Source organism: Prosopis cineraria, unplaced genomic scaffold (genome assembly GCF_029017545.1).
Source record: "Prosopis cineraria cultivar Desert tree isolate PC_DT_omini unplaced genomic scaffold, ASM2901754v1 PC343, whole genome shotgun sequence".
NCBI classification, from domain to species: Eukaryota; Viridiplantae; Streptophyta; class Magnoliopsida; order Fabales; family Fabaceae; genus Prosopis; species Prosopis cineraria.
In genome coordinates this window covers 28,659-42,946 of record NW_026555670.1, presented here as the reverse complement: position 1 = coordinate 42,946, position 14,288 = coordinate 28,659, and the positions used below count along the sequence as shown (strand labels likewise).

Here is a 14,288-nt window from a genome sequence, read left to right as displayed (position 1 = left end):
AGAATGACTACGGTTTTTATTCGTTGGATGACCTAGTAGAGTTTGTTATGGATGGAGTTCTCTAATATCACAAACCTACAAAGAGATAATTTCTGCACTGTTCCCATGATATGAAATTCCCCATTTACAATACAGAGTACTTTTGAATTAAAATACATTACTTGCATCTTTTCCTGTTTATGCATTGCAAAATTCTATGATTTTCTCTTTTTTTAAAAAAATAAAGCACTGTTATATTGGTGGAAGAAGAATAACTAATATACCAGCAATTATGATCAATAATGTCACCTGTACATCTTAAATTATCGAGGAGATATATCAGTTATTGAGGCCTCGTTTACTGATAATGATTCTACAGATTTTCATTTTTTCTCACCGGAATTTGTTGACACAGATCCGTAATCCCTAGATTGTCTGCCTGATAAACTCGTGTCATTCATGAAAAACGCAGGTTTCATGGGTGCTTGAAGTGAGAAAGAGTGACTGCTAAGCATAAGCGCAAGGGAAGCCACGGTTGGTCTGTCAGCAGCTTTTTCTTGAGCACACAGTAAACCGATGGAAGGCATCTCATTATTTCATGTCTTAAACCACCTGCTAATGTGGGATCTATAATGTTAGAGGCTGTCCCTTTCCTCCAGCGGTTCCATGCCTGCAAGCAACAAGTTCCTCAATTTTAAAAAGTATTAGTCCAAAGCTTAATTCATGTTTCATGTAGACTGATAATGATTCATTTCTTAAACGCAATTTCTAAGGCAAGGGCGATAAATAGTGAAAAGGCAGAAAACGTACCAAACTTGGTACATGCTCTACATTCTCCATATTATGTAAGCCACCATTCTTCTGGCCACTCACAATCTCTAGAATTAGCACACCAAACTGAAGATATCAGATTTCATTGAGAATTGTCCATGCCTCGCATACTCTGGTACCATATAACCACTATATGTTAAAGTGATCAAATATGATAATTAACACTTCTCTTGACTATCATATTCAAGTTTTTTCTTCTTTTTGGTCTAAGGCACTTAGAAACTAATTAGACATGCCATGTTTGATACTTACTAGGTCCCCACAATTCTATCCGTGTTGGCTTGAGTTTGATCCATAACAAATAGTTTTGCTACACCAAAATCTGATATCTTTAAATTCCCGCTTGTATCTAAGACAATGTTACTTGCTTTAAAATCACAATAAATAATTTGCTTTTGAGATTCTTCATGAAGGCAAAGAAGGTCTCAAGCAATTCCTTTTATAATTGTTAGCACGTTTCCCATCTCAATGTGCACGTCTAATAGGATCTATATCTCAGTCCAAGAGAAACATACAAAGTAGAGTCAAAATAGTTTCCTATTTAGTTTGCAAAAAAAAAATAATGAACTCCATTTTCCATGTAGAAATATAATGTCTAATTTACCAAATCTAAAGTGATCGAGACTTTTATTAGGAAGAAACTCATATACTAGAAGCCGTTCCTCTTCTTTCAACAAAAAAAACCAAGGAGTCTAACTGCGTTCCTCTTCTTTCAAACAAAAACAAGGAGTCTAACTAAATTTAATAGATTTTGACTTTGATCAACATTGTCAAGTTGTCAGCAATAATTGACTTGTACTTAGAAATTTTCTTCCTTGCTTTCTCACTCTCACACAGGTCCAAACAAACGCAAGCAGCACAACTAAGGCGGCAGTAGGCACAACAATGGCAATGATAATCTGTGATTTTTTTTCCTGCAAAAATAAAAACCCCGTTCATTGAGAGAGATAATGGCAAAGAACATCAATTTTGAAGTCTTACTTATTCTCCAGGTATTTGTTAAAGTAAAAACCACCCATTCCTCCCAGCTGGAATGGGAAATCTCAATAAAGGGAAAGTTTTGGAGGCCTATCTGCTAATGGAAGTACCTTTTGAGGATGTTTGTGGCAGCAGATGGAGGAGGTGATAAAGATGTAGTGTTAGTGGATGGAGGAGTTGATGGAGATGTAGGAGGAGGGGACACTTCCGGCGACGGTGCGGATAATGGCACATCAGCTTGACTTGCATAGAATCTGCTACTCTCATATCTAAAGTTACAGATGGGTGTAATAATCCTACCACCTTGCCTGTTATTACAGCAATTTGGAATTTGTGAGATAGCCCAAACCAAGCAGTTGTTGCTGTTGTATGTGTGTCAAAAGTGTGTGTGTGTCAAAGTCCCACATTGATTAAAAGAAAGACTCTCCTAGTGTATATATACTAAGGAATGAAGTAGGCTAGTAAAATGGGTTTGGAAAGAAGTGGCCTCGCGCACATGAGACAGGCTAACTCAGGGCAATCGCAGTTGAAATCAGCCGATTCGCCCCCCCTGCGCGCGAGTTCAAGAGGTAGTGGGTTCCTTTTACCGGATTATTTTTACAAATAAATAATTATTTTGGCTTGCCGGAGAAACTCAAATTTTGGCTGTCTGGAGTTTGAAGTCAAACCAAGAATGTTTTTTTTATCATTAAACAAATTAATTTTTCTAAACGTTTGTCTTCCCAACGTTTCCAGACAGGAGGTTGAATGCGTTTTCCATACGTTTGTGTAACCCCAACGTTTCCAGACAAGCTTTTAAACAATTTTTATGAGACTGTAATCGAGCTTTTAATCCGGTGGTAACCCCCCAACGTTCATGTCCACCTTCGAGCTATATATAGCCATGGGTTCAGACAGAGCGATACACAAGCCTCTTGAGTTCTCGCGGTTCTCTCTTCCTCCCTCTGTAAATCTGTCTGTGTTTGTCTGTGCTTACGTTTGGTCTCCATTGTTTTGTTCCCTCGTTCCACTGAGGAAGTGCTTGTTTAATCCTGGGAAACTGTCGGACGTCAGACGGTGTACCGGAATAGTTCTTAAGGACAGTGTCCTTCCGGGCACGACTCAAGCAACCAATCAGGTGTCGCTGTACACGTCTGCTGCCGGTGTAGCCAACAATCTTAAGAACTATTCAACCCAATGGCGACCAACAATGCTGAGAATGTCACTCCTGAAGGTGTGCCGAGTGGTTCGGCCGGAGGTCAGTACGTCCCTGCCGCTGTTGCCGTCCCTTTACCAAGGCCGTTTCCAGACATATCGAAGATAGAAGTCTTTGATGGCTGGAACTTCAAACGCTGGCAAGAACGTGTCTTCACCGTCCTTGACATGTATGGTGTGGCTGCTGCTCTTGCTCAATCCGAGCCTCCTGCTGATACTGATCAAGCCTAGCGAGTTGCATGGACTCATGCAAATAAGGTATGCCGACACACTATCATTAGCACTTTATCTAATGATTTGTTCGATGTCTACTGTGTCTACAAGGAAGCTTGTAAGATATGGGAGTCCCTGGTTACAAAGTACACTGCTGAGGATGCCGGTAAACAAAAGTTCATTGTGGGCAACTACTACAAATGGGAGATGACCGAGAACAAGGATGTGAAGGAGCAAATCAATAAATATCATAAGCTGCTGGAGGAGCTTCATGCTGAAAACATCAACCTTCCAGACGAGTTCGTTGTTGGGATACTAATTGAGAAGCTGCCAGAATCATGGTCTGACTATAAACAGCAGCTGAAACACAAACAGAAGCAGCTATCCTTGATTGACTTAATCACTCACATCATCATCGAAGACATCAACCGCAAGGCAATACGTGCAGCTCGAACCAGAGAAATGACATCTAAAGCCAACTTAGTGGAGACAAAGCCTCACAGTAAGAGGTATGATTCTAAAACTAAAGACAAGAGGAATAGAAAATCTGATTACAAACCCAATGCTTCTAACCCCTCTTTTAAAAAGAAAGGAGACTGTTTTGTCTGTGGCAAACCAGGACACTATGCAGCACAGTGTAGGAAGAGAGCAACTTGTGATAAGCCTCGAAAGCCAAATATAAATTTGGTACAACGAGATGGTGACAGTGATGATGACATCATTGCTGCAGTGGTGTCACAAGCTCTCTTGATTTCTGATGTGAAGAAATAGGTGGTAGACTCCGGGGCTACCAGGCACATATGTGCTAGCCAAGAGATGTTTACCACCTATAATCCTGTAAAGGAAGGGGAAGACCATATTTACCTTACTGATTCCCGAACTGTTAAGGTTCAAGGAAAAGAGAAAGTGGTCTTAAAGCTCACATCAGGAAAGACTTTAGCTCTGAACGATGTTCTGCATGTGCCTGAAGTTAGAGCTAACTTAGTGTCAGTTCCTCTTTTAGGAAAAGCTGGGGTTAAAGTGTCATTTGAATCTGATAAGATTGTAATGACAAAAAATAATGTGTTTGTAGGCAAAGGGTATTGTAATCAGGGACTGTTTGTTTTGAATGTTGATGAAATGAATAAGATTGAATCTTTTGAGTATATGCCTATTTATATGGTTGATTCCTTTGACCTGTGGCATGCTAGACTAGGTCATGCTAGTAAAGGTTATATAAATAGGATGCGACAACTTGGATTACTTTCTGAAATTAAAAACAATATTTTTGAAAAATGTGAAGTATGTGCAGAAACTAAATAAAGTAAAAAACCTCATTTTTCTAGTCAAAGAGAATCTGAATTACTATCTTTAATTCACACAGATTTAGGTGACTTAAAACAAACCATGACTAGAGGTGGTAAAAAATATTATATCACTTTTATTGATGATTTTTAAGATATACTAAAGTATACTTGTTAAGAAACAAAGATGAGGCTTTTGAAAAATTTCTGTTATATAAAGCAGAGGTTGAGAATTAGTTAAACAAAAGAATTAAAAGGGTTAGATCGGATAGAGGAGGAGAATATATTTTGTTAAATGATTTTTGTGAAAAAGAAGGAATTATACATGAGATAACACCTCCTTATTCTCCCGAGTCTAATGGTATTGCAGAAAGGAAAAATAGAACATTAAAAGAAATGATGAATGCTTTACTTGTGAGTTCTTCTGCCCTTGATAACTTGTGGGGAGAAGCTATTTTGTTTGCATGTTTTTTACAAAATAGGATACCACATAAAAAATCAAAGAAAACACCTTATGAGTTATGGAAAGGGTTTACCCCAAATTTAAAATATTTGAAAGTGTGGGGGTGTCTTGTAAAAGTTTTATTGCCTAATCCTAAAAAGAGGAAAATTGGCTCTAAAACTTCTAATTGTATGTTTATTGGATATGCTGAACAAAGTGCAGCGTATCATTTTTTAGTTTTAAAAAGTGATGTTTTAGACCAAAACACAATTGTTGAGACTAAGGATGTTGAATTTTTTGAACATATTTTTCCCTAGAAAATTAAGCATGTTTCTAAACCTGTTGAGAATTCAGAGTTTGAACAAAATTTAAATGAGGATTTGGTTTTAAGGAGAAGTAAAAGACAAAGGAAAGAAACAAGTTTTGGAGATGATTTTTACACTTATTTAGTACAAGATGAACCGTTAAATTTTTATGAAGCTATTTCTTCTCCTGATGCCAAATTTTGGAAAGAAGCAATTGAAATTGAAATTGATTCTTTAAGGAAAAATAAAACTTGAGTTTTATCAAATTTGCCCTAAGGAGCTAAGGCTATTGGGTGTAAATGGATTTTTAAGAAAAAATATTTTTCAGACAGTTTAATTGATAAGTATAAAGCAAGGCTTGTGGCCAAAGGTTTTACTCAAAAAGAAAATATAGATTATTTTGACACATTTTCTCCTGTGACTAGAATCTCTTCTATAAGAGTTCTTATTGCTTTGGCTTCAATTTACAAACTTTTTGTTCACCAAATGGATGTTAAAACTGCTTTTTTAAATGGCGATTTGGAAGAAGAAATATATATAGTACAGCCTGAAGGATGTGTGATTCCTGGGCAAGAAAATAAAGTTTGTAAACTTGTGAAGTCTTTATATGGCTTAAAACAAGCGCCTAAGCAATGGCATGAGAAACTTGATCAAGTTTTGACAACTGGTAGATTTTCTACTGTTGAAGTAGAAATATGTGTTTATACAAAGTTTGTAAATAATGATTGTGTGATTATATGCTTGTATGTGGATGATATGCTAATTTTTGGCTCTAGTATGTGTGTTGTTAATGAAACAAAAAATTTTCTTTCTTCAAATTTTGACATAAAAGATATGGGTAAAGCCAAGGTAATCTTGGGTATAAAAATTATAAGGAATGAAAATGAAATCTTGCTTTCCCAAGAACATTATGTTGAGAAAATCCTCAGGAAGTTTGGACATCTTGAAGATGCTCCTTTGAGTACTCCTTATGATTCAAGTGTGCAATTAAAAAAGCACAAGGGTGACCCAGTTGCTCAATCTGAGTATGCACAGATTATTAGGAGTCTGTTGCATTTGATGAACTTTACTAGGCCTGATATAGCTTATGCTGTAGGCAGATTGAGTAGATATACTCACTGTCCAGGCAGTAAACACTGGGAGGCTCTGGTGAGAGTCTTGAGATATTTGAGAGGTACCATGAATTATGGTATATTGTATAGTGGATTTCCCGCTGTATTGGAAGGATACAGTGATGCTAATTGGATTTTGGATTCAGAAGAGACAAAATCCACTAGTGGTTATATATTCACTCTTGGTGGTGGTGTAATAACCTGGAAGTCTGCAAAACAGACGATCAACACAAAATCCTCAAGGGATTTTGAGTTCATTGCAATGGAGCTGGCTGGGACTGAAGCTGAGTGGTTGAAAAACTTCTTAGCAAGTATTCCAATAGGTGAAAAGCCCATACCATCAGTGTCTTTACATTGTGATAGCCAGTCTGCAATAGCAACGGCTAAAAATAAGACCTTCAATGGCAAAAGTAGACATATTCGATTGAGACATAATATTATAAGGCAGCTGCTTAAAGATGGGGTCATCTCAATCGATTATGTGAGATCAGAGTTAAATCTGGCGGATCCGTTAACTAAACCCCTAGGGAAGAAATTTATTATTGAAACGTCAAGGGGAATGGGACTTAAGCCTGTTTGAAATTAACGATGATGGCAACCCAACCTTTGTGATTGGAGATCCCATGAAGAAGATTCAATAGGTAAGAACAAGTCACTTGTTAGTTCTGCTAGCACTGAATTTTGTCCCTTCCTATGGCTTGAGAAAGTGCTAAAATGCATTGAACAGAGGTTGAGCGATAGCTCTTAATATTTTCATAGTCCTTACGGATGGTGTATTCATTGCAGATACACTTGATAAAAACACCTATACAAATGTGGAGTGAGGCTGCTCCTATGAGATCGTGGCAAAATCTCTAGAGCATTTGTTAAAACCAGGCGTGCGCATGGCCGATAACGTGCAAAACTGTCGTTAATAGCAGAGACTGTGGGGGTATAATCCGATTAATAAGACCTCTAGCACATGCTCAAGATCTGTTGATTCAATAACGAAGTTACACCGACTTTTCTATGTGCTAAGTTTTATTAGTCTAGGTTTGGTTCAAGTCGACAGACACCAAATTCAAAGTGATTATCCTCCGTGTGAATAACTCAGATGAACATAGATCCTTTTGACACATGTGGGGGATTGTTGTATGTGTGTCAAAAGTGTGTGTGTATCAAAGTCCCACATTGATTAAAAGAAAGACTCTCCTAGTGTATATATACTAAGGAATGAAGTGGGCTAGTAAAATGGGCTTGGAAGAGAAGTGGCCTCGCGCACATGAGATAGGCCAACTCAGGGCAATCGCAGTTGAAATCAGCCGATTTGCCCCCCCTGCGCGTGAGTTCAAGAGGTAGTGGGTTTCTTTTATCGGATTATTTTTACAAATAAATAATTATTTTGGCTTGCCAGAGAAACTCAAATTTTGGCTATCTGGAGTTTGAAGTCAAACCAAGAACGTTTTTTATCATTAAACAAATTAATTTTTCTAAACGTTTGTCTTCCCAACGTTTCCAGACAGGAGGTTGAATGCGTTTTCCATACGTTTGTGTAACCTCAACGTTTCCAGACAAGCTTTTAAACAATTTTTATGAGACTGTAATCGAGCTTTTAATCCGGTGGTAACCCCCCAACGTTCATGTCCACCTTCGGGCTATATATAGCCATGGGTGTAGACAGAGCGATACACAAGCCTCTTGAGTTCTCACGGTTCTCTCTTCCTCCCTCTGTAAATCTGTCTGTGTTCGTCTGTGCTTACGTTTGGTCTCCATTGTTCTGTTCCCTCGTTCCACTGAGGAGGTGCTTGTTTAATTCTGGGGAACTGTCGGACGTCGGACGGTGTGCCGGAATAGTTCTTAAGGACAGTGTCCTTCCGGGCATGACTCAAGCAACCAATCAGGTGTCGCTGTACACTTCTGCCGCCGGTGTAGCCAACAATTGCATTCTGATTCATTCAAATTAGGTGTGCACTGAACGACAGCATATATTTTTTGAAGGTCAGGTCCGTCTTCATTTCCTGCAGCAAACTTTAGACTTGACTCACCTGATGCAGCTCTGCTACTCATATTTCGCAGCAATCCTGTTAGGACTTGATTGTACTTGTTCCAATTTGTTGCAGTGTTCACGCTCCACATATAGACAGTAATTATAGGATCTACCTTCTTGCCTAATATTGAGGTGTCTTGAGTAAGATAACATGCATTCATCGTACATCCCAAAATCTTGCTTCTGATCTGGACATAAAAGTGGCAGCAGGACTGATGAATTTTTGAGGCAGCTATGGCAGAAATCGGACAGAACATCTCCCCTGCATAAACCACCAGTGTAGACTGCATTTGGGTAATTACCATAAGAGAGATTGTAGAAGCCATAATCTATTTGTTTGTCGGAAGTGAGATTTGATAAAATGGTATTGAGATTGGTCCAGCAAGTGCTATTTGCTGTGGTGTTACTGCTAGTGTTGCAATAATAGTATCGAAATTTTGGTTGGCTGGTGGCTTGATGTACTTGGGTGACAAGAACACAGAAATTCAAACAATGCTAAGTAAGTTGCTCTAGTCATTGAATTTGTCTGAGTATTGTAGCTTTCAGGTAAATTTAAACCCTTTCAGCCCCCCGGGGGTGTTCTTGTAAAGCACGCATCAATTTCATTAATAACATCTTTATCATTGCAGATTTGACTTGACTTTTGTGACTGTCTTGCCGCGTAAACTTATGTCCCAGTCAAGCAATGTACCAAAAAAAAAATCAATATCATTGGTATCGATACTAATCATCAATATAAAATAAAAAACATCTGCACCGTAAAAAGTACTGAAGAAGTCATGTCATAAATATGGTAATTTATTTATCAAACTCAGAAACAAAATTAAAATTAAAATAGGAACAAAAAATGCGTATGGTTTGGCTTAACAATCTATTTACTGATATTATTGACTATTGTAGATTGACTTCTCTGGTTCCTTGTCGTCCTCGCATAGTAAGTGTAGAAACCAAAAATTTTGGTGCGCGGTTCGTAAAATTTCCTCTACACAGACCAAGCATTTTCAAATTAACTTTTACCAATCGAGATCTTTATTATCCTCCAAAATGAACTTATAATATATATATATATATATAAGGAATATATAAAAATATAAATGAGAAATATATTTCACAAAATTTTTTATTTTTTATGTATTTTTAAATATATGAATATAGAAAATTTAATGTGAGAATGATGAAGAAGTCTCAAAAGGACCAATTAATTTAAGTTAGGTCTTAAGTGCTAAATTTAAGAAATGTACAACTCAATCTCTTAATTTTACAATTGCGTTATAATGAATTTGTAATTTATTTTTTAAATTTTAACATTGTTATGTTAAATTTGAAATACAAATTACAAATTTATTGAGTGATAAATTCTTAAAATTTGACAACTGACACTTCACTTGAATTGATTAATCATTTTATAATTTCTTTATTATTCTCCCAAATTTAATATATATTTATCACATGCCATGATGAACAACTGTGCCTTTAGTTACAAGTATTATTGATACGATCATTATTTTTATAAAATATTAAAAAGTATTATCAGTGAGGTAGTTTTCTATAATTGTCTTATAAATGGTATTTAAACCCAGACCGGCCCACCAGGTCAAATTGATAAATTGATGAACAAGTCTCTTGGCTAGTTTGGTCAAGAAAATAATCCAGAATCATAGTAATTTAGTGTAGCTCAATTAACTCGAGATTAACCCAGAAAAAAGGGCCAACCTGTTAGGTTAATCAAGTCATCGGGTTGTAGGGAACAAAATTAAAATGAAAAAACTAATCATTAGAAGACAGAGACAAAGAATATGGATGAATAAAAGATGAGGGATGAAGAAGAAGGAAGGGGAAAAAAAGGAAAAAGAAGATGAGAAGATTCAGGGGAAAAATAATGAAGAAAGAAACTGAAAAAGTAAAGAAATTGTATACCAAAGCTGTCAACATCTTCCATCTGCAATTTTCGCTGCAATTTATTTTTAAGGAGGATGAAAGTTTCAAAGTGCACACAGACTATGGTTGCACAAAAGATTAGATAATATTGAATTTTGACCTAACTCAAAATCTGATTTCTTTCATAAAAATGATTGGGTTAGACAACTTATAGTCTGGTCTTATTTAGTGATAACCTGAAAATTAATAGGATCAAACTTGGTCTATAGAATTGGGAGACTGGTCCTGTTAGTTTAATACTCACTTAGATATTTTTTTTCTTTTTGTCTGTATGAGAGGTAATAATCCATTTTAACTTAATAAGCTCAATTAAAATAATAAAATCACTTATAATCATAATAAATCAAAAATCATTTCCAACAACAAGAAAAAAATTTCAGTTACAATCCAAATGATTTAAATTTATAATTTCAACAAAAATAATACTCAACAAACTTCAACAACACTAAATTACAACAACAATTTAAAAACAAACTCAATAAATCTTCATACAATCATCTTCTTAGCGTCAATTACACTTGAAGTGTTTGTGAAAAATAAATTAATTATAATTATATTAAATAAATTAATAGGATAGGATTGAACTAAGTGGTCCAGATGTCTAGTCTCCTATCCAGTCCAATCCGAAAAAATAATTTGATCTTTTTAAATCTTTTTGATCTAAAAGACCAGTATTTATAAGGATTAAACAAGACAAGATTATTTCAAATTGGACTGAGTTGGACCGAATTAGAAGACTTTTACATAGCCCTAACATAGACGATGAAGGAAAAAGATGGGGAGGAGAGAAGTTTCAAGCTTTATTTATTTATTTATTTTTGAAACTGTGCCTGTGCCATTTATACTGATGACTAAACAAAGCCCGCGCCATTTACTAACCCCTGATCCTATTAAATCATGCTTACTCCACTTTTCTTGGGACCTGGTGCTTTTTAAATTTTAATATCAGTAATTACTAATTTAATTACTTAAAACTAAAAAACATTTAAAATATTATTATTATTACCCTATTTTTGAATTTATCTTGGTGATCGTAACTTTTGCTACCATTTGATATATTTATTTAAATAGGAAAAATAGCACCCAAGGATCACTGTACGATATTTATATCAAAGAAGGACTAAATGATTTTATATTATCACTACAGTCCTTTGGTCCTTCTTACATATTAATTTTATAAGAAAAAAGACCAAAATGCCCCTCCAAATGTTGGAAACGTGTTCCTAGCTGAAAGCTATCTCGGTCGAAGCTTTTCCCTATTTTTCTTCTCTCTAAACTAGCTCTGCAAGCAAAGTATAGTAGCTTGTAGATGAAAAAATGACTGTAGAACCATCCATTGTCAACCTCTTCTATCCTTCTTTGTCAACCATTCTCTCAATCCTACACTTGTCAAAACAGTAAATACTCTTGTTAATTTCCCCGTGGAAACTTGTCAAAACAGTAAAGGCATTTCTCAAAACATTCACCATTATATGTGTAATACTCTTATAATGTAAATAATCTAAAGGATCTTGTTAATTCATGAATTGAAGTTGTCACTCAATTATACACTTGTCAAAACAGTAAAGACTCTTGTTAACTTTCCCATGAAAACTTGTCAAAACAGTAAAGGCATTTGTCAAAACATTCACCATTATATATATAATACTCTTATAATGTAAATAATCTAAGGGATCTTGTTAATTCACGAATTGAAGTTGTCACTCAATCATACACTTATCAAAACAGTAAAGACTTTTGTTAATTTCTCATGGCTACTTGTCAAAATAGTAAAGGCACTTGTCGGGACATTCATCATTATATATATCATACCCTGCTCTTGTAAATTATTTAAGAGATTTTGTTAATTCACAAATTGAAGTTGTCACTCAATCATACACTTGTCAAAATAGTAAAGACTTTTATTAATTTTCCATGACTACTTGTCAATGTAGTAAAAGGACTTGTCAGAAGATTTATCATTGTATACGACCCATCACTTGTCAATAATCTAAGGTTTTTTCTTAATTAATAAATTGAACTTGTCAAAACGCTAAAGAGACTTGTCAAAATATTTATCATTGCATACTACCTTGCTCTTGTCAATAATCTAAGGGATCTTGTTAATTTACCAATTTAAATTGTCAAAATACTAAAGGGATTTGTCAGAATATTTATCATTATATACTACCCTCAACTTGTTAGAAATATAACAGATCTTGTTAATTCACGAATTGAAGTTGTTTCTCAGTTAAACACTTGTCAAAACACTAAACACTCTTCTTATTTCCCTATGCCTACTTGTTAATATAGTAAGGGGACTTGTTAATTAATGATTGTGAGTTGTTATAAAATCATACACTTGTCAATATACTAAAGGGACTAGTTAATCATAGTCAAAGTTCTTGTTATTTCAACATGGTTACTTGTTAATGTTCTAAAAAAACTTGTTCTAGTATAAGTTTTCATTTCTCTGTCCTTATCTTGTCAATACAATGAGGGGAGCTTGTTAATCCACCAATGGAAGTTGTTATCATGCACATAAAGCAATGATCAACAAACACATAAATGACATAAACTTAGCATGCAGACCGAAATAATGCCAACCAATCACTCAACTACGTTGTTTCGACTAAGATGGAGATAAAGGACAATAAATACCTTCAGAAGAATGAAATCCGTCTTATCATTTACTGAGCACCTTTGTTCACCTCCAACAATGCTTGAGAACAACCACCTTCAACAATTCACAATGACCCACTGCCAAACCTTCGACCACCGATAATGTTATCAAAGAATCACCCTTATAATGTCATGCACAGATAGGAACAACCATTTCGTCCTCAGAAGTTAGAGAAGAAAATGCTTCCTGCAGTCATCGATGTGGGGGAGTCATGGGCACGATTGTGGGGGCAGCTCGTCCGACAAATGGGGTAAAGTAACCTTCTTTAAGGTTCTACGTGCGTTGTACATATTATTTTAAATTGAGGGGCATTTTGGTTTTTTTTCTTATGAAATTAATATGTAAGAAGGACCAAAAAAATTGTAGTGATAATATGAAATCATTTGGTCCTTCTTTGATATAAATATCATATGGTGGTCTTTGGATGCTATTTTTCCATTTAAATATTTAATCTTTATATTTTTTATTTTATTATACTCCATTCGTTCAAAAATATGAGGCATTTTTAACCGAATTTCACACTCTAATACAATAGCTATCTACTTTTAAATTAACCTTATCTTTCCATATTTACCCCTATTAAACACTCTACAATAAATATAAATTTATTTGTCAATAGGGGTACTTTTAAAAAAAAAGATAATGATTATATCTCGAAAGATTAAAAATACTTTATATTTTTGAAAATTCAACTTTTAAAAAAGGCCTTACATTTTTGAATGGAGGAAATAATTTTTTAAATGATATTATGTAAAAAATAAAAATTACTTTTTATTACATGTTATACATTTTATACATTTCAATGCTTTATATTTTATACATGTCACACCCCAATAAGGCCTTAAAAAAAGGCCTTACATTTTATACATTTAAATATTTAATCTTTATATTTTTTATTTTATTATACTCCCTTCGTTCAAAAATATAATACATTTTTAACCGAATCTCACATCCCAATAAAATAACTATCTACTTTCAAACTAACCTTATCTTCCCATATTTATCCCTATTAAACACTCTACAATAAATATAAATTCATTTGTCAATAGGGGTACTTTTAAAAAAAAGACAATAATTATATCTCAAAAAATTAAAAATCTTTTATATTTTTAAACATTCAACTCTTAAAAAAAGTCTTACATTTTTTAATGGAGGAAGTAATTTTTTAAATGATATTATGTAAAAAATTAAAATTACTTTTTGTTACATGTTATACATTTTATACATTTCACCTTATAAAATGTTATATTTTTTTAAAAATAATATTTTTAATTTATATAATATTTTGAAGATTGATGTCTTTTTTATTTAAATATTTTTTATAG

The 14,288-nt window shown here is 34.5% G+C and overlaps 1 pseudogene; it reads right to left on the bottom strand.

Annotated features, from left to right (window-relative positions):
- Positions 1 to 302: 302 nt before the first annotated feature.
- LOC129296510 (cysteine-rich receptor-like protein kinase 25) lies at positions 303 to 2,777 on the bottom strand (annotated as a pseudogene).
- Between the last annotated feature and the right edge of the window lie 11,511 nt (positions 2,778 to 14,288).